Source organism: Rhinatrema bivittatum, chromosome 7, assembly GCF_901001135.1.
Source record: "Rhinatrema bivittatum chromosome 7, aRhiBiv1.1, whole genome shotgun sequence".
NCBI classification, from domain to species: domain Eukaryota; kingdom Metazoa; phylum Chordata; class Amphibia; order Gymnophiona; family Rhinatrematidae; genus Rhinatrema; species Rhinatrema bivittatum.
The window spans coordinates 35,251,211-35,268,659 of NC_042621.1; the positions used below are offsets into that span (position 1 = coordinate 35,251,211).

The following is a 17,449-nucleotide window of genomic DNA, read 5'->3' on the forward strand; positions in this document are numbered from 1 at the left end:
AAACAGCTGCACCTGTATCAATCAAGAAATCAACATATGTAGTGCCATTTAACAAAAGTCTGGCATGTGTTTCATGTTTGTGAATGGGGACATGAATATCAGCTACTAACAGTGGCTTGTGTACCTCAGCAGAATTTGACTGGGCCTGGCGTCATTGTGGAGGTGGGGCAAACTGGCTCCGACTTCCACTATTATTCTAGACATTGGAGTTGAATTGAGACACAGGTCTGCGTATCCCCTCTTGAGGGAAATCTACCTCTTATATACCCTCTCTGGTATGTGGGGGCATTGCCAGGGTAGTGGCAATCACGGGCAAAGTGACCCATTTGCCCACACTGAAAACACTGGAGACTTGGCAAGCGACGTTGAGGGGTTGGCCAATCAGGGGCATACCCTTCCTTCCTCATGTTCCCAAATTCCCCCATCTCTTTCCCAAGCCCAGGGTCCAGATTGAGGACCTCGATCCACTGGGCGTCCTCGTCCTCTAAATCCCCCCCTTTGAGTAAGGCTAGACCCAGAAGACTGATAAAAACAGCTCGGTTCTTCACTGTCTCTAGTATTCTGCTCACTTACTTTTTGTCCTTCAAATCCTTTAATCTGCAGCGCACAGACCTTAACTTGTGCCTTCACTAATTCTTCCTGTGACTTCTCCCTTGCGTCCTCAAACTTGCGCACATGGTGTAAAATATGACTATTCATTTGTGTCCAATGCATGTCTGCTAGTCCCACCACTGAGGTGAGAGTATTACGTAATTTATCAGGGAGTGTCTGTAGGAACATGTGACAGAAAACAGGGAGTGAATTAGGGTCACTATAAGGAGCTCCCCATCTCTTGATTAAACATGTCTTGGAAAGAGTGTAAATGAGAATCAAAAGCAGTAGTCTTAGGATTCCAGCGGACTGCGGACAGGCGTGCAAAATCTCTCTGCTTAGGATATATGTGTCGAAGTGCTTTCCATATATCAGGGCGATGTGAATTAAAAGCATCGCCATCATAAATATGTGTCTGCATTACTTCCTGACGATTGGCCTGTGCCCACACAGCTGTTTGTTCCAACCCAGGGGTTTGGGCAAATAATGCTTTTATATCCCCAATGGCTAACTGCATTCCCATAGTAAGTTTCTCTAAAGCTATAATCCAGCCATCTGCACCTCGAGAGAGGGGCGGGCAAGCTAGAAAGAATTGTGCGCAAGTCAATGAATGTCCAGGGGACATACACCAGACGTGGCACACCCTCTGTTGTAGTTTTTGTCACAATTGGCAAAGCATGCACTGCATCATTCACTGCTCTAGGAGCACTACGAGGTGGCATATGCTGACCTTCATATTTCTCCCACACGGACAAACCTTTGGACATATAATCCATCAGCGCCGAGGACCAAGAGGGGTCCGGGATATCTCTAATGGCACTCCGAGCAGTATTCATATCACTTGTGGCCAAAGATCCCACAAGAGGATAAACTCTCATCTGTGAACTTAAAGCGAGAGTCCATCCATGCAAGGTGTCTAGCCACCTAGTAACATAAAAATAAGATCGTTCCATATCTGCTACATATTCAGCTGGCGTACTGTTCCCTTGCTTAGTACTCTCAACATCAGTAACAACGTATGTTCCCTCGGTGTCCTCCCCGGTAACCAGATCCCAACGTGGGGCAATATGTATACGACGAAGAGACCGACGGGCAGACTGCTCCTGTTGAAGCGTGGACAAGGGAGGAGTCAGAGTAGGGGGACCAGCATGGGGCTTAAAGGCAATGCCCGTGGGGGGACTTGGAGGCAATTGGGGTATCAAAAGAATGTGAAGGGAGGGATAGTGATGGCATAGGGCCACACGAACCTGAACCAGCAGGAGGTGTTCCCGATTCACCCAAAGAAAGCCTAGGTTCTTCCTTTGAAGTAATACCCTCCCCAATGGGAACACAATGTAAAGTCCCTTCAACCTTAACAGTCCCAGACATCGGCATATTAATAGGAGCCATGGGACTCTATTGGGGTCCCTCCTCCAGGGGTGCAGTGGGGACTAAATGGGAATACCCCACAGCAGTAACAGTTTCCTCCGAAGGTGAGGACTGTGTACTCTGCAATAAACACCGTCTAGCATACTGAGGATCAGTAACAACGGTGTACGGGGGTGGGGATTGATTAGACTCTAAATCCTTTTCCAAATATACCCTAGTCATGACAAACCAACTATGCACTTGCACATGATTGGACAATTTTGTAAAAGAATTATTTAATTTGTTATATCTATTCTCAATAAAAGTCATCAGCTGTAAAAGCACAGATGGATCAAAGGAGCCATCTACTGGCCACAAGAGAGAAGTGTCCTCCTTAGCCCAAGCCACCCATTTAGAATGGCAAAGTCTAATTAACTTCTCATCCGGCTTGTGCAAAGAAATAACACACTCCAACGGACTTGTAGAATTAACAGCATACTTTAAACCTCCTATCTTGCTAGCCCAGAATTTAGACATAATAACAATTTACCAATAGGTAACAAGGACTCCCTTATGAGAAGGAGTTGTATATTTTTACTTTTTTTCTTACCTTAACAAATTTTCACACCAAGATGTGCTCCTGGCTTTAACTCCGTTGCAAGGAACGGTGACTTCCGGGCTGTAAGCAACAAGACGAACAGGCTGCAAAAGCAAACAAAGTGAAACTATCCAAACAACATACCTTCAATAGCAGTTTCCTCCCCCTTCAGGAAACCATTAACACGTAAATACTAACAGTCTTCTTCCAGATGACAGTCGTCAGACGTACGAATCCAGATCCCGGAAACCCTCGTCAGGTCCGATGAGTCCAGTGCGAAGAGCTGCGAAAAGGGCAATTATCTGGTCTGAGCAGGCAGGAGAGTCAAATTACAGCTGCAAACGACAAGCACATTAAGCCATCCTCTGCTGCCAAAAATGTTGATTCTAAAGAAGCACAGCAACAGTTAGTAACTTGAGACTTTTATTTAAAGAAAGACAGAAACAAAGACAAGAGAAGGGGAGGAACAAATTATTTTGTTCCTCGGAGTATCAGGCTTACAGCAATCGTGTGAATACCTTGGTACTCAGTCGTCCAGCAGTATGTCCACACTTTATATATTCCTTAACTGACCAATCAAAGTACATTCAGAATGTTGTTTCTAGATAACTATAGTCCATTTCATTTGAGAATGTATCAGGCCAATCAGCTAATGGGTCTGGGGTGTTGGCTGGCTGCATTCCAGCATGTAGGCTTGGCTGCATTCCAGCACGTACACTGGGTCCTCAGTGGTCTTAAACTAAAACTAGCATTCTTGAATACAGCAGAGATGAGGTACTTTAGAAAGTCAATGCACAATATCACATACACTCTTCTGATTGTACTGCCATTATTACGGAGCGAAGAACCTCCATGCGGAAGTGTAGTACCCACAGATGACTGTTGACGTTCTTGAGATCCAAGGTGGGTCGGAATGATCCTTCTTTCTTGGGAACAATAAAATAGATGGAATAGTGTCCCGTATTTTGTTGGGGCATAGGAACCGGAGTTATTGCCTTCAGACTGAGTAGTCTTGTCAGAGTGGCTTCCACTGCCAGTCTCTTGGTGTGGGAGTGGCAGGATGACATCATAAATTTGTCCCGAGGGATGCTGCGGAACTCCAGAGTAACCATCTCGAATGATGTTTAGTACCCATTTGTCAGACGTGATCTCGACCCATCGTTGATAGAAGAGGGAAAGTTGATCCCCTATTTCTTCTTCCTGTGGATGGGTCATCCCATTCTCATTGGGGAGTACGGCCGGAGCCTGCCCTGGGCCTGTTTCTCTCTTGGTTTGTCGGTTCCAAAAGGGCTGAGACCTTCCTGAGGGACGAGGTGCTTGGAACTGTGAGTTCCTGTAGGGGTGAAAGCGTCGAGAGCCCCTGTCCCTAGTTCTTCTGGGGGAGGGGCACTGGGATCTTTTACCCCTGTCCTCCAGTAGCCGAGGCACTGGAGGTTCGCCCCACTTGCTGGCTAACTTCTCCAATTTGCTTCCGAATAAGAGAGATCCTTTAAAAGGCATCCTTGTGAGATTCGCTTTAGAGGTCGCATCAGCAGACCAATTCCGCAACCATAACTGTCTTCTGGCCGCCACTACCGAGGCTACTCCTCTGGCTGAGGTACGCACCAGATCTGAGCTTGCGTCTGTCAGGAAGGCTGCTGCAGGTTCAATCGTTTCACCGGTATATGGTTCCTGCGTTGTTTGCCTCTCTCGAGAGGAGCAAATAGGAACATGCCACCAGTGCGCAGCAGGAAGCAATCTGCAATGTCATTGCTGTTGCATCGAAGGCCTGCTTAAGGATGGATTCTAATCATCTACCCTGAGTATCCGTCAATGCAGCCCCTCCCTCAACGGGAATGGTTGTTCGCTTTGAGACGCACAGCCCATGGCGTCCACTTTCGGAAAATGCAAGCGTTCCCTTGGTCGCTGATTCCAGAGGATACAAGGCTTCCAAGACCCAACCTCCTTTAAAGCTGGCCTCCGGGGCTTCCCACTCCAGGTCAATCAGTTCCTGGATGGCTTCCATCTTTGGGAAATAGCATGAGGCTTTACGAAGAGACACCAAGATGAGGTTCTTCTTTGGCTTCACGCCTGGGATCCCCAGAGTCTTCAGAGTCTGGGAAACAAGGGCTGGTAATTCATCCCTGTGGAAGAAGCGAAGCATGGTTCTGTATAGTTCCAGGCCTGGAGGGATTTCTCCTTCTTCCAGAGAGCCACCATCATCATCTGAGGTATCCGGGTCCACGTCCGGGAAATTCTTGATTAGGTAACGCATGTCTCGAAGCATCCGAACAGGGCTGGGAAGATCCTGTGCTTCCGGCAGGGGCTGATTGTGCCTGAACGAAAGCTTACAGCCCCTGGAAAAATTCTAGCCAGGAGAAGGTCCCTGGGTCCATGTTAACCCCAGGGGGAGTCGGAGTAGGGGCCCCTGAGGTGCCCTCTTGTGGAGATGCCATTTCTGAATTGCATAGATCCAGGGTGCTATCGTATGTAGTTGTTCCGAACCCAGCCTCCGACAGTGAGGGACCAGGCTTTGGTCCCCCCTGGGCTTCTTCACAATGATGACACAGGCAGGACTGCAGTTCAGGCTGTGTGGCTCTGATGTGCTTCTTGGACACCGGTGCCATTGCCTCTATGCAATAGGCGCAAAGGTAATGTGCTTCAATATGTGCGCAGTTATGCGTGTGAGCACAATGCGTGCGTGTAATTTTAAGCGCGGCTGTGCGTGTCTAAATTGAAGGTGCACAAGTTGGGCGCATTGACCGACCGGCCTGCCTGGCGCGTACCGCCGGACGAGAAGGGAAGCTGGTGCTGACACCTCGCGTAAGATGGCGCCCCTGAGGGTCTCCACCTGTTCTGATCCCCTGCACCAGACCTGGGCCTAGCCCAACCAAGGCTGCTCAACCCGATCGGTGCTCCCTTTTACCTCGCTGGGTGAAATTCGGAATCGGGACGGCACTCTGATTCCCGGAGACCTTAGTTTAAAGTTTTCCTCTTACCTGATCTCGGCGCTTACCGATCGCGTGCCGGGACGGTCTCCAGCTGCGGGGGAAAAGGGCTTTACCTTCACTGCCATGCTGCCTTTCAGCCGCTCTAGGGGCTGTCCACATCAGGGTTACTGGCTACCGCACCAAGGCTCACCTCTGAGGGATATTGAAATCACCTCAGGAATTCTCAACTGGGGGAGGGACCCTTGAGTATAACTGCAGGAGAACGGGGCTCGTCTTCTTGAGGTAAATTTTGTCTTCTTGCTGTAATTTCCTAATACTGTGCTAGTGTGGGATAGTGTCCGCATCTGCTAGGAGACTGAGAGGTACGGAAGAGCTAAGGTCACTGCAGGGGTATATCTAGGGTGATGTCAGCTTTGAAATCTGACTCCGTCTTCCATCTGCTAGCAGAAGAGCACATAACCCACTGGTCCTGACTCCATCTGGCTACACACTAGGAACTTCTCATTTCTTAGTGTCCAGTCAGATGAATCCAGAACAAGTGAGATGTACCTAAGCTACTCCTGATTAAGGCGGAAGGCTGCCTGTGGTCCAGAAAAAACTGCACGCACAAAGGCTGCATCTCCCGTCGATGTCCAAACAGTAGTGTCTGGAAAAGTTGTGTAGAGACTTCAAGGTAGCCTCCCTGCAGATCTCCTGCGGGGAAACCAGCTGACATTCTGCCCATGAGGCCACCTGCGCCCTGGTGGAATGAGCTTTCAGTCCATCCGGGACCAGTCGACCACGGCATATATATACTGAGGAAATAGCCTCCTTCGGCCAACGAGCAATAGTAGGTTTGGACGCCTTCTGATCTCTCTTCGCACCGTGCTACAGCACAAACAGGCGATCCAATAAGCGGAAACCATTGGTAACCTCCAGATAGAGTAACAAGGTCTGGGGAACATCCAGTCGCCTCAGTTCATTCCAATGAGGATCCTTCAGTTGGGCATCCGAAAAGGCTGGGAGCTCCATGGACTGGTTCAGATGAAAAGCTGTGACCACCTTAGGTAAAAATGATGGAACTGTGCGTAGCGAAACTCCAGAATCAGAGATGCGGAGAAAGGGCTCCCTGCAGGATAAGGCTTGAAGCTCTGACACTCTCCTGGTGGAGCAAACTGCCACAAAAAAAAAAAAGCCACCTTCAGTGCAAGATCCTTCAACGTAGTTTTCTTCAGTGGCTGAAAGGGGGCTTGCACAATGCCTGGAGCTCCAAGGTCAGATTCCATGAGGGGCAGAGACTGCAAGTCAGTGGTGCAAGTGTTAGACTCCCCTGAGAAAATGCACTACATCTGGATCGGGCCCCACAAACATCCCAGCGCCAAAACCTGAGCCTTCAGGGCATTGTAAGGCATTGTAAGGCACTCCTTTGTTGAGACCATTCTGCAGAAAGGAAAGGACCAGGGTCACTGGAGCTCATCAAGGATGTACCCCATGAGGTTGACACCATGGCTCGAAGACCCTCCAAATATGAACATATGCCAGAGACGTAGAGGTCTTTCTAGCTCGCAGCAGCGTAGATATTGTAATGCAGCACAACCCAGCCAATGCCTAGAAAAGGGGAGATATAAGAAAAAGACAAGCCAAACCCTTGGTAAGCAGCAGAGGGCGCTAAAGGGGTTAAAGAGGACTACAACTCCCAGGTTCTTAGAGGTATCACCTGACCTGTAGGCCGAGGGAGAGCTGGAACAGGTGCCTGAATTAAGCAGCAGTTATTCAGACACAGCTGAATTAATGGTAGTGGAGGAGGAGGGCGTGCCGGAATGGTGGAGGTGGGCAGAAAAGCCCAGCTCCTCAGAGGAAGAGCAGCAGGACATGGAGGTAGATTCCCGGACGGAGGAATCCTCAGGTTCTGCCATGGAGATGGAGTAAGTGACCAGAGTGGGGAATGGTAAATGACATGTAGTTTAAAGGAATGCTTTTTGCTTCAAGTTGTGAAACCTGCTATGCACAAGCTGTTTTGGTTTGGGAAGGCCCCTAACCGCAGCACAACAGGGAAGAGTTGTGCATTTCCCCAAAAGGGAGCAGTAGTGGCTGGCAAGAGAGCCAAGTGTTTGTGACTGTGTTCCTGAGAACTGGTGGGGGTTGGTGTGAAGAAGAAAAGAAACAGAACTTTTGAATTGCAATACAGACTGTTTTGTAAAAACTGTCTTTTTGTACTATTTTGGACTGAGGTTGGCTTTACCACCCACTCCCTCTAAGCTGAGCCCCAAGCCAAACTAGGGCAGTGCAGGTCTGGACCAGGGCCTGGGGGTTTACAAGCGGCTAGACGGCATATACAACCTGTTACAACCTGCTCCATGACCTGTTATATGCATATACTTTTGTTTCACTACTTGTTCTATGTACCATTGTTTCGTTTCAATGTAAACCGGGGTGAAGGCATGCGCTAAACCTCGGTATATAAAAGCTTCAAATAAATAAATAAATAAATATAGGGAGAAGAGTGACCCACAGGAGAGGTGGCCTAGGAGCCAGAGGAGTGGCGGAGCTGTGCAGAGGATGCTTAGATCCTTAACAATATAGCCGCCTCCGGATAACCTTCCTTCCTCAACTGTTTTCTCTCAAAAACCATGCCGCAAGATAAAAGTGATCTGCCTGATCGAAAAATATAGGACCTTGACGCAGGAGGTTCAGCACATGACCCAGACGCAGGGGCCCATCCAAGGCCTGATTCACAAGATCCGCAAACCATGGCCTTCACGGCCACTCGGGAGCCACAAGAATCACTTGTTCTGGGTGAAGTTCTATCCTCCTGATTATCTTGCCCACCAGCAGCCAGGGAGGAAACAAGTAGAGGAGAATGCCGACCGGCCAAGGAACCACCAGAGCATCCACTCCCTCCGCGCCATAATCCCTCCTGCGACTGAAGAAGCTCGGAGCCTTGACATTTGCCTGAGTTGCCATCAGGTCTACATGAGGTCCCCCCCACCAGAGACAGATCATTTTCATGGCCGTTTTGGACAGCTCCTATTCTCATGGGTCTAGATGCTGACGGCTGAGGAAGTCCGCTTCTACGTTTCTCGATCCTGCTACGCGAGACGCTTCCAACACAGAGCGTACAGGAATCAAACGTCTGATTCCTGTACGCTCTGCTACATTCTACCTCCCTCCCCTCCCCCTCCATAATAAATATTTTATTATAATATGCCACTCTCTCACGCTCTTCCTTGCTACCCTTGCACCCCAGTTAACCCTTTATGTAATCGATATGCCCCCCTAGCTATGCCTTTCTCTCCATTCTTAATGTAATCACTACACCTTTCTATTCGTGATTTTTCCCCGTTCATATACTTTCTCCAAGTTTCAACGCCTTTCTTTGCTTTTCTCCTCCAACTTATATTTTTTTTCCCTCCCAGCCTCCCACCTTTTTCCACTAATCTAAGCATTATATGTTACCTTATAAATATGTTTTAAGTTATAGCTCTGTTTTTATTAGTTGCATTGTATAAGACTTCAACTATTATTCTTGTTCCATGTATAACGCTCCGGCGTATGTTTCTGTTCTCTGTACACAGACGCGATATCTCTGATGAGCGAAGATATATAAACACCAATAAATAAATAAATAAATAAAATGTTGCTCCGCCCAGGACAACAGCATCTCTGGTTCGAGAGCTACTGGACGACTCTTGGTTCCTCCCTGCCTATTGATATAGGCCACGGTCGTCGCAGCACAGAAAGGAAGCTCTCTAGAGCTAGCTGAACAGCCCTTGTCTTGAGGCGATTGATCAACCAGGTAGTTTCCTCTGGCGATCACCGGCCCTGAACACCTTGGGACTGACATACTGCCCCCCAGCTAGACGGCTGGCGTCTGTCGTCACAACCATCCACCAGGGAATTTCCAGATTCATGCTGTGCTCCGTGGACAAGCCACCACTCAAGACTGGACCTGGAGGTGGAATTGTACTGACAGCGGGTTCCACCGGGCCAGCAATGCCGCCTACAGAGGTCTCATATGCGCAAAGGCCCATGGGACTAGATCTAAGGTAGATGTCTGGGCACTGAGGCTTGAAGCAAACTCCGGACTTGGCCTCGCAACTTGCGAATCCTGTCCTCAGAGAGAAAGACCTTTCCCACACGGGTGTCAAAAGCGCACTCCCAAAAATTCCAGGACCTGGGAGGGGACTAAACGGCTCTTGGCAAGTTTGACCACCCAGCCTATGGATCTTAGGTGGCCTAAGACCACATCCACTGCCTGCAAGCACAGAATCTCAGACTTCACTCAGATGAGGCAATCATCCAGGTAGGGATGCACCAGAATCCCCTCCCTCCTTAGGGCCGCCGCCACTATCACCATGACTTTGGTGAAAGTCTGTGGGGCCGTGGCCAAGCCGAACAGTAGAGCACAGAAATGAAAATGTCCCAGAATCTTAAATCTGAGGAACTTCTGATGGTCCTGTCGAATCCTGATATGGAGATAGGCTTCTGTCAGGTCCAGGGATGCCAAAATTCACCCTTTTGCACTGCAGCAATTACAGAGCGTCTCCATCCGGAAACAGGACACCTTGAGAGCTACATTCACCTTTATCAAATCCAGGATGGGACGAAAGGTCCCTTCCTTCTTTGGGACCATGAAGTAAATGGAGTAACGTCCCTTCCTGCGCTCTGCTGGAGGGACGGGAACAATGGCCCTCAGACTTTGGAGCCGACTGAGGGTCTGGCGAACTACAAATTCTTTTTCTGGAGATCCACAAGGAATACCAGAAACAGTGGACGAGCAAACTCTAAAGCATAGCCGTGTTTTATCTCGGAGAGGACCCACTGATCCAACGTAATCTTGACCCACTCCTCGAAAGAGGATCAGCTGACCCCCTGAGAGATGTGTGCCTGAAGTCTGAAATCAACACAGAGATTGCAGCTTGGCCTAAGCCAAGAGGATTCTGGGAAACAGACTCTGGTTATGAAGGAACTCAGACTGACCCGAGCTTGAATAGGCTTTGGGAAAACATCTGGAATACATCTGGAGCTATGCAAATATGATGGAGGGTCATGAGGTCACAAAGAGCACATGGACGAGGCCATGGTCTCACAGAATACTGTCTCGACTGAGGGGCCCCAGTGAAATCAGAGAGTCCTGGAGATTCCCCTGAGATTAAGAGTGATCAAGAGACTGAAAGACTGACAGGACAAAGAACTAACAGAAGATTGACTGTACTAGGCTTAATTGGATCTTAAGGTAGGAGGGGGAACCAGGGCAACTCAGATTTAGCCTGTCTTATTGGGACACAAGACACGTGGTATGTGATCCTCCCATAGAATCAAGCACTTCGGAGATGGAGACTGTTACCTATAAAAAAGAGAAATGTACTAATGCACGAGATATACAGGAGCAGTTTAATAAAGATGGAACTGCTATTCTATTATCTCCCAGAGGTCTCATATGATTGCCTTTTAATATTAAATAATAAACTTAAATTTGTTCCTACTAAATGGACCTCTGTGTTCTTGGGGCAGCACCTTGAAGCTGATTTTTAAGGCTCAACACTATGACAGGACTCTGAGTGGGTCGGCCACAACTCATTGCGCTGACCTGGCCCTGCTAGGCCCTTGTCCTGTGCTGTCCCGGGCCACTTGAAGTCCACAATAGGACTACGACCAAGACTGGAACCTCTCAGAGGCTTGTCTCTGGCCCGGGTTCTGGGTCCTGCTCAGATGAAACTGATCTTTTGGTCTATCTTCCGGTAGCTTATGGAGTTTGTTCGATAAGCTGTTCTAGGTCTTTGCCGAACAGGAGCTTACCCTTGACAGGAGCGCCCCCAGTTGCGCTTTCGAAGAAACATCCACTGAACAATTGCGGAGCCACAGCAGTCTGCGTGCTGAAAAACGCCGAGACCATGGTTCGCAAGGAAGTGCGAAGCAAATCATAGAGGGCATCCGCACCATAAGCTAGTACTGCCTCCAAGCGTTCAGCCTGTTTCGCCTCTGGGGGATCAAGGTCCTTGGCACTCTGTAACTGCTGTACCCAGCAGAGGCCCGCCAGGAGCATATAACTGCTACACACCATGGCAGAAACTTCAAATATCCTCTTAAGATCCCCTCCAATTTGGGATCCTGGAGGTCCTTCAGGGCCGCAGCACCAGGCATCGGGATGGTCGTGCGCTTGGTGATCACTATAACAGAGGCATCCACTTTTGGAAGCTGCAGAAGCTCCAAGACCTCCTCAGGCAAGGGGTAAAGCTTGTCCATTGCCCTGCTGTCCTTGAGGCCAGTCTCAGGGGTGTCCCGCTCCCGGAGCATCATCTGTCTGAGCAAGTCATAAGATAAGAACATGCCATACTGGGTCAGAACAAGGGTCCATCAAGCCCAGCATCCTGTTTCCAACAGTGGCCAATCCAGGCCATAAGAACCTGGCAAGTTCCCCAAAACTAAGTCTATCCCATGTTACTGTTCCTAGTAATAGCAGTGGCTATTTTCTAAGTCAACTTAATAGCAGGTAATGGACTTCTCCTACTTATCCAATCCTTTTTTAAACCCAGCTACACCAACTGCACTAACCACATCCGCTGGCAACAAGTTCCAGAATTCAATTAGTTTTAAATGTGCCACATGCTAACTTCATGGAGAGCCCCTAGTCCTTCTATTATCCGAAAGAGTAAATAACTGATTCACATTTACCTGTTCTAGACCTCTCATGATTTTAAACACCTGTATCATATCCCCCCCTCAGCCGTGTCTTCACCAAGTTGAACAGCCCTAACCTCTTCAGCCTTTCCTCATAGGGGAGCTGTTCCATCCCCTTTATCATTTTGGTTGCCCTTCTCCATCGCAACTATCTTTTTTGAGATGCGGCAACCAGAATTGTACACAGTATTCAAGGTGTGGTCTTCACCATGAAGCGATACATGGAGGCATTATGACATTTTCCGTTTTATTTACCATTCCCTTTCTAATAATTCCCAACATTCTGTTTGCTTTTTTGACTGCCGCAGCACACTGAATGACGATTTCAATGTATTATCCACTATGACGTCTAGATCTCTTTGTTGGGTGGTAATTCCTAATATGAAACCTAACATTCAGGCTGATACAGTTAGCCTGCTCTTAGATGCGCATTTTCCCTTACCCCTTGTTCAGTAAGGGGAGGAAAACGCGCATCCAACCCGCGGCACCTAATAGCGCCCTCAACATGCAAATGCATGTTGTTGGCCCTATTAGGTATGCACGCGGGATACAGAAAGTAAAATGTGCAGCCAAGCCGCACATTTTACTTTCAGAAATTAGCGCCGACCTTTGGGTCGGCGCTAATTTCTTCCGGCACCGGGAAAATGCACAGAAAATCAGTAAAAACTGCTTTTCTGTGCACCCTCCGACTTAATATCATAGCGATATTAAGTCGGAGGTCCCGAAAAGTTAAAAAAAAAAATAATTTGAATTCGGCCCGCGGCTGTCGGGCCGAAAACTGGACGCTCAATTTTGCTGGCGTCCGGTTTCCGAGCCCGTGGCTGTCAGCGGGCTCGAGAACAGACGCCGGCAAAATTGAGGGTCGGCTGTCAAACCAGCTGACAGCCGCTGCTCCTGTCAAAAAGGAGGCGCTAGGGTACTAGTATCCCTAGCGCCTCCTTTTACCCGGATCTACCGCATCACCTAATTTAAATAGAGAATCGCGCGCACCGGCGAAGGGCCGGTGCGTGCGCCGGGAGAGCGGGCGTTCGTCTGCTCTCCCGCGGACTTTACTGTATCGGCCCAATTGTGTAACAATAGCATGGGTTATTTTTCCTTATATGCATCACCTTGCACTTATCCACATTAAATTTCATCTGCCATTTGGATGCCCAATTTTCTAGTCTCACACTTTCTTCCTGCAATTTTTCACAATCTGCTTATGATTTAACTACTCAATTATTTTTTTCATCTGCAAATTTGATTACCTCACTCATACTTCTTTCCAGATAATTTATAAATATATTGAAAAGTACAGGTCCCAATACAGATCCATGAGGCACTCCGCTGCCCACTCCCTTCCACTGAGAAAATTGTCCATTTAATCCTACCCTGTTTCCTGTCTTTTAGCCAGTTTGTAATCCACAAAAGGACATCGCCACTGTTCTGGCTCACATAAAACATCCATGTTTTATTACCCAGGCAGCTAAACTTTCCCCCCAATCAGTCCTCATGACAAAGATTCTGTAAGTCAGAAATTGTTTATTGTACAAGTAAACTTTACTTACAATTGTTGCACTTCAGACGCAAGCCCCAGGCAAGAATCTTCGGTAACTGAAACTATAGCAGAAGGGAGAAGGGAGTTTCTTGTGTTGCATTAGTTATTTATTGTAGAGGTGGGAAGGATGAGAGGAATATGAGGCTGATTTATCCCATAAAAGAAGGCAATAAGAGGGAAGGTGAAACCCAATCCATTTCAGGGGGGTAACACAGAGCACTGCTACTCAGAGGCAAGCACGGAGCAACTGACTCGTGGCCACGAGCTGGCAGAGGACATGGTCCAATGGCAGCGAGCCTAAGAACCATGTAATACAGGTTACTTTGAACCTATAAGTAACCCTGGAAAACTTGGCTGAATAGGATTCAAGCTCTCCCAATGGTGAGAGAAATTGGAGGGGGGCCTCATAAAGACAAAGGCTCACAGATTTTTATCATAGGTTACAAACAGTGCTTCATTATTAAGAATCCTCAGACGTGAGGACTGCACTAAACAGTTAAACTACAGTACAGACAGATACAAACATGTACCCACTGCTGGGGACAGAACAGCCACCTATCCCATGACTTTTTACTTTTCCTAGAAGCCTCTCATGAGGAACTTTGTCAAATGCCTTCTGAAAATCCAAATACAATACATTTACTGGTTCACCTTTATCCACATGTTTATTAACTCCTTCAAAAAAGTGAAGCAGATTTGTGAGGCAAGACTTGCCTTGGATAAAGCTATGCTGACTTTATTCCATTAAACTATTTCTTTCTATATGTTCTGTGAGTTTCATATTTAGAACACTTTCCACTATTTTTCCTGGCACTGAAGTCATGCTAACCTGTCTGTAGTTTCCCGGATCGCCCCTGGAGCCCTTTTTAAATATTGGGGTTACATTAGCCACCCTCCAGTCTTCAGGTACAATGGATTATTTTAATGATAGGTTACACATTTTTACTAATAGGTCTGAAATTTCATTTTTGAGTTCCTTCAGAACCCTGGGGTGTATACCATCCGGTCCAAGTGATTTACTACTCTTCAGTTGTCAATCAGGCCTACCACATCTTCTAGGTTCACCGTGATTTGGTTCAGTCCATCTGAATCATTACCCATGAAAACCTTCTCTAGTACGGGTCATAGGAGGAGCAGGGCTGATATGATTCAAAGTTTCAGTTACTTGAAAGGTTTTAACGATCCAAAGACAACGACAAACCTTTTCCGTCGGAAAAAAAATCAGCAGAACCAGGGGTCAGGAGTTGAAGCTCCAAGGAGGAAGACTCAGAACCAATGTCAGGAAGTATTTCTTCACGGAGAGGGTGGTGGATGCCTGGAATGCCCTTCCGGAGTAAGTGGTGAAGACCAGAACTGTGAAGGACTTCAAAGGGGCGTGGGATAAACACTGTGGATCCATCAAGTCTAGAGGACGTGAATGAAGTGTGGGTGGCTCACGGGAATGACGGCTACTGCCTGGAGATTATACCCTTATTCAATAAACATACACACAGTTAGTTAATGCGACTCCAACATTGCTCTAAGCTTCAACGGCAAGAGGAAGTGTGGAAAAAAAAGGATTTGCATTCACAAAAAGTGGGTAGTAGCTTGCTTGTTATGGCGGTTACTACCCCAAACTAAATAAGCCAGATACTTTACTTTCAATGCATATCCAGCATAGCTCTCTGCTTCAACGGCAGGGGAGAAGTCTGATACTTCAAGCAAATCCAACATAGCTCTCTGCTTCAACAGCAGGGGGAACATAGAAAGGTGGATCTATATACAGAGAATAACCAACAAGGACTGAGTTACATAGTTTGGGTAAACAAAGGCATGGGTGTAGCTTGCTTATTGCGGGGGTTACTACCCCTAACTATGGTAGATATTCATTTGGATGCAGTTCCAACACTGCTCTCTACATTAATGGTGCGGGTGGAAGGGAAATAGAACCAAAAGGTTACTAAGAGCCAAGAGTAACAGAAGTATGAGAGAAATTTAAAAAAAAAAGTGCATAGCTTGCTGGGCAGACTGGATGGGCCGTTTGGTCTTCTTCTGCCGTCATTTCTATGTTTCATAGCAAGCCCATGAGACCCAGGTCCACCGTGTCTGGGCTTGGGTCGGAGAAGAAAAGCATCCGGCTGTTAAGAATTTCAACTGTACTTTCCTTAAATAGCACATTATTCCCAACAGACTATGTCCCATTCTGTCTGCCACAAAAATATCTTCTTCTGAACAAGGCCTAGAGGGGTTGCACTTCTCTGAACACAACCAGGCATTATAAACATTAAAATAATTCCCACTTCTAAAAATAAATGACTTTACAAAAGGTTTACATACATACAGTAAAAGTAAAATGCGGCAAACATCTTTCATTTCCCAGCAGGTGATCCAGTCAAATATGTTACACTTATGCAGTGATACCCCCAAGATGGCTGCTGAAAATCTGACAGAACCAAGATCATTTTGATGAGGGGGGGGGGGGGGGGATGAAAAATCTTATCACTTTCTGCTCTGACATCCTGTTCCTCAAAAGCAGACTGCAAACCCTGACTAGGCACAATGTGCTACTCATTCCCAGTCACAAAAAAGTAGACTGCAAAAAATCAAAAGGAAGTGGCAGTGCAGGCTAAGTGGGGAATGCTAAATTTCGTCTGAAAACATTTCACAATTAGATCATTCAAATCTTGGAGACAAAAGAATAAGAAACTGTGTATTAAAGATTGTCCTTTGTAGTAAGATAGAATTTTTAATCTGATTTAGATTTTGCCTTTCATAACTGGTTAGCTGCTTCAAAGCAGATTACCTACAGCACCGGAATGTATTTCCCTGTCACATCAGATTTGTGCTTACCAAAACAAAGTATAGGAATATGATCAAAACTAACAAAATAAAAAGCAAAACGAAATTAAAGGGATGGAAAGGGTTGGGTGGGTTAAGGATTCGATTTATTAGGCAATTTCTTTTCAACATTAAGGAACCTACTTATCAAAGCTGCATTAAAGCAATAATGCAAGTTAAGTCAATAGTGCACATTATCATAATGCAGTGTTATCGTGAGAAACACCCTGTCCAAAGCGTGACAAAAAATTAGCAGCATCTCATGGAAAGCAGCTCATTACTACATAAAAGGAATAACGTAGCTTGAAGTAAACTTTGCAAGCCACATTACTCCCTGAGACTTAATTACACCACCAGAGGTATAGTTAACTTTCACCCAGAAGCAGCAGCATGGTAACACGTGTACTGATGCTCCCGGGCTCCTCTATAAGGAGGCTGCAAAGCCCTGAGGGTCTAGTTGGCAGGGAAGGCAACGCATTCAAGTCTCATATACATTCATTGTGGACATCCTGATAACCAGGCCTATTTGTGGCTCTCGAGGACTAGAGTTGGCCACTCCTGATCTGGTGGCCTACTCCTATCTCCCTTTTGTGGCCAAAGCTCAAAAAAATGAGGCCTCCGTAAGCCCTTTCCCCTATCCTTCCAGACTTACCAAGACTCCCTGGAGGTCTGAGGGAGAGGCAGGCACAATCACCATTCATTTCTGCCCCACAGCACCAGCTGACCCCAGACGCTGTCTCCCCATGCAGAGAGGAAAAGGGGCATCATTGGCACGTGCTATTTTACCACAGCCTGGTAAATTGGCCTCTTAATCGGAAACCCTCTTCAAGTAGTAAAAAGTTAAGAGATAGAACCCTCTCCCGTCAAGTAATTAATCTGACAGACAACTCATCAGGCCCCTACCACTGCCGCCTCCTTGTCCCAGCCACATGCTCCTCTCTCAGCTGTTAACTGCTCTGGGTGCTCTCT

At 47.2% G+C, this 17,449-nt stretch overlaps 1 protein-coding gene across 4 annotated transcripts in view; it reads right to left on the bottom strand.

Moving 5' to 3' along the window:
* The window catches only part of PDP2 (pyruvate dehyrogenase phosphatase catalytic subunit 2), a 94,910-nt gene that overhangs the window by 6,164 nt on the left and 71,297 nt on the right, over positions 1-17,449 (bottom strand). The window contains exons 1-3 of one of the 4 annotated variants that reach the window (XR_003857681.1): positions 13,674-14,242; positions 2,735-2,819; positions 2,549-2,617 (exon numbers count right to left, since the gene is read on the bottom strand). The gene's annotated coding sequence lies outside the window, so the exon portion shown is untranslated. Of the gene's footprint in view, positions 1-2,548; positions 2,618-2,680; positions 3,450-13,673; positions 14,243-17,449 lie in introns of those variants that run through there. The other 3 variants (XR_003857682.1, XR_003857680.1, XR_003857679.1) reach the window with 3 other exon arrangements.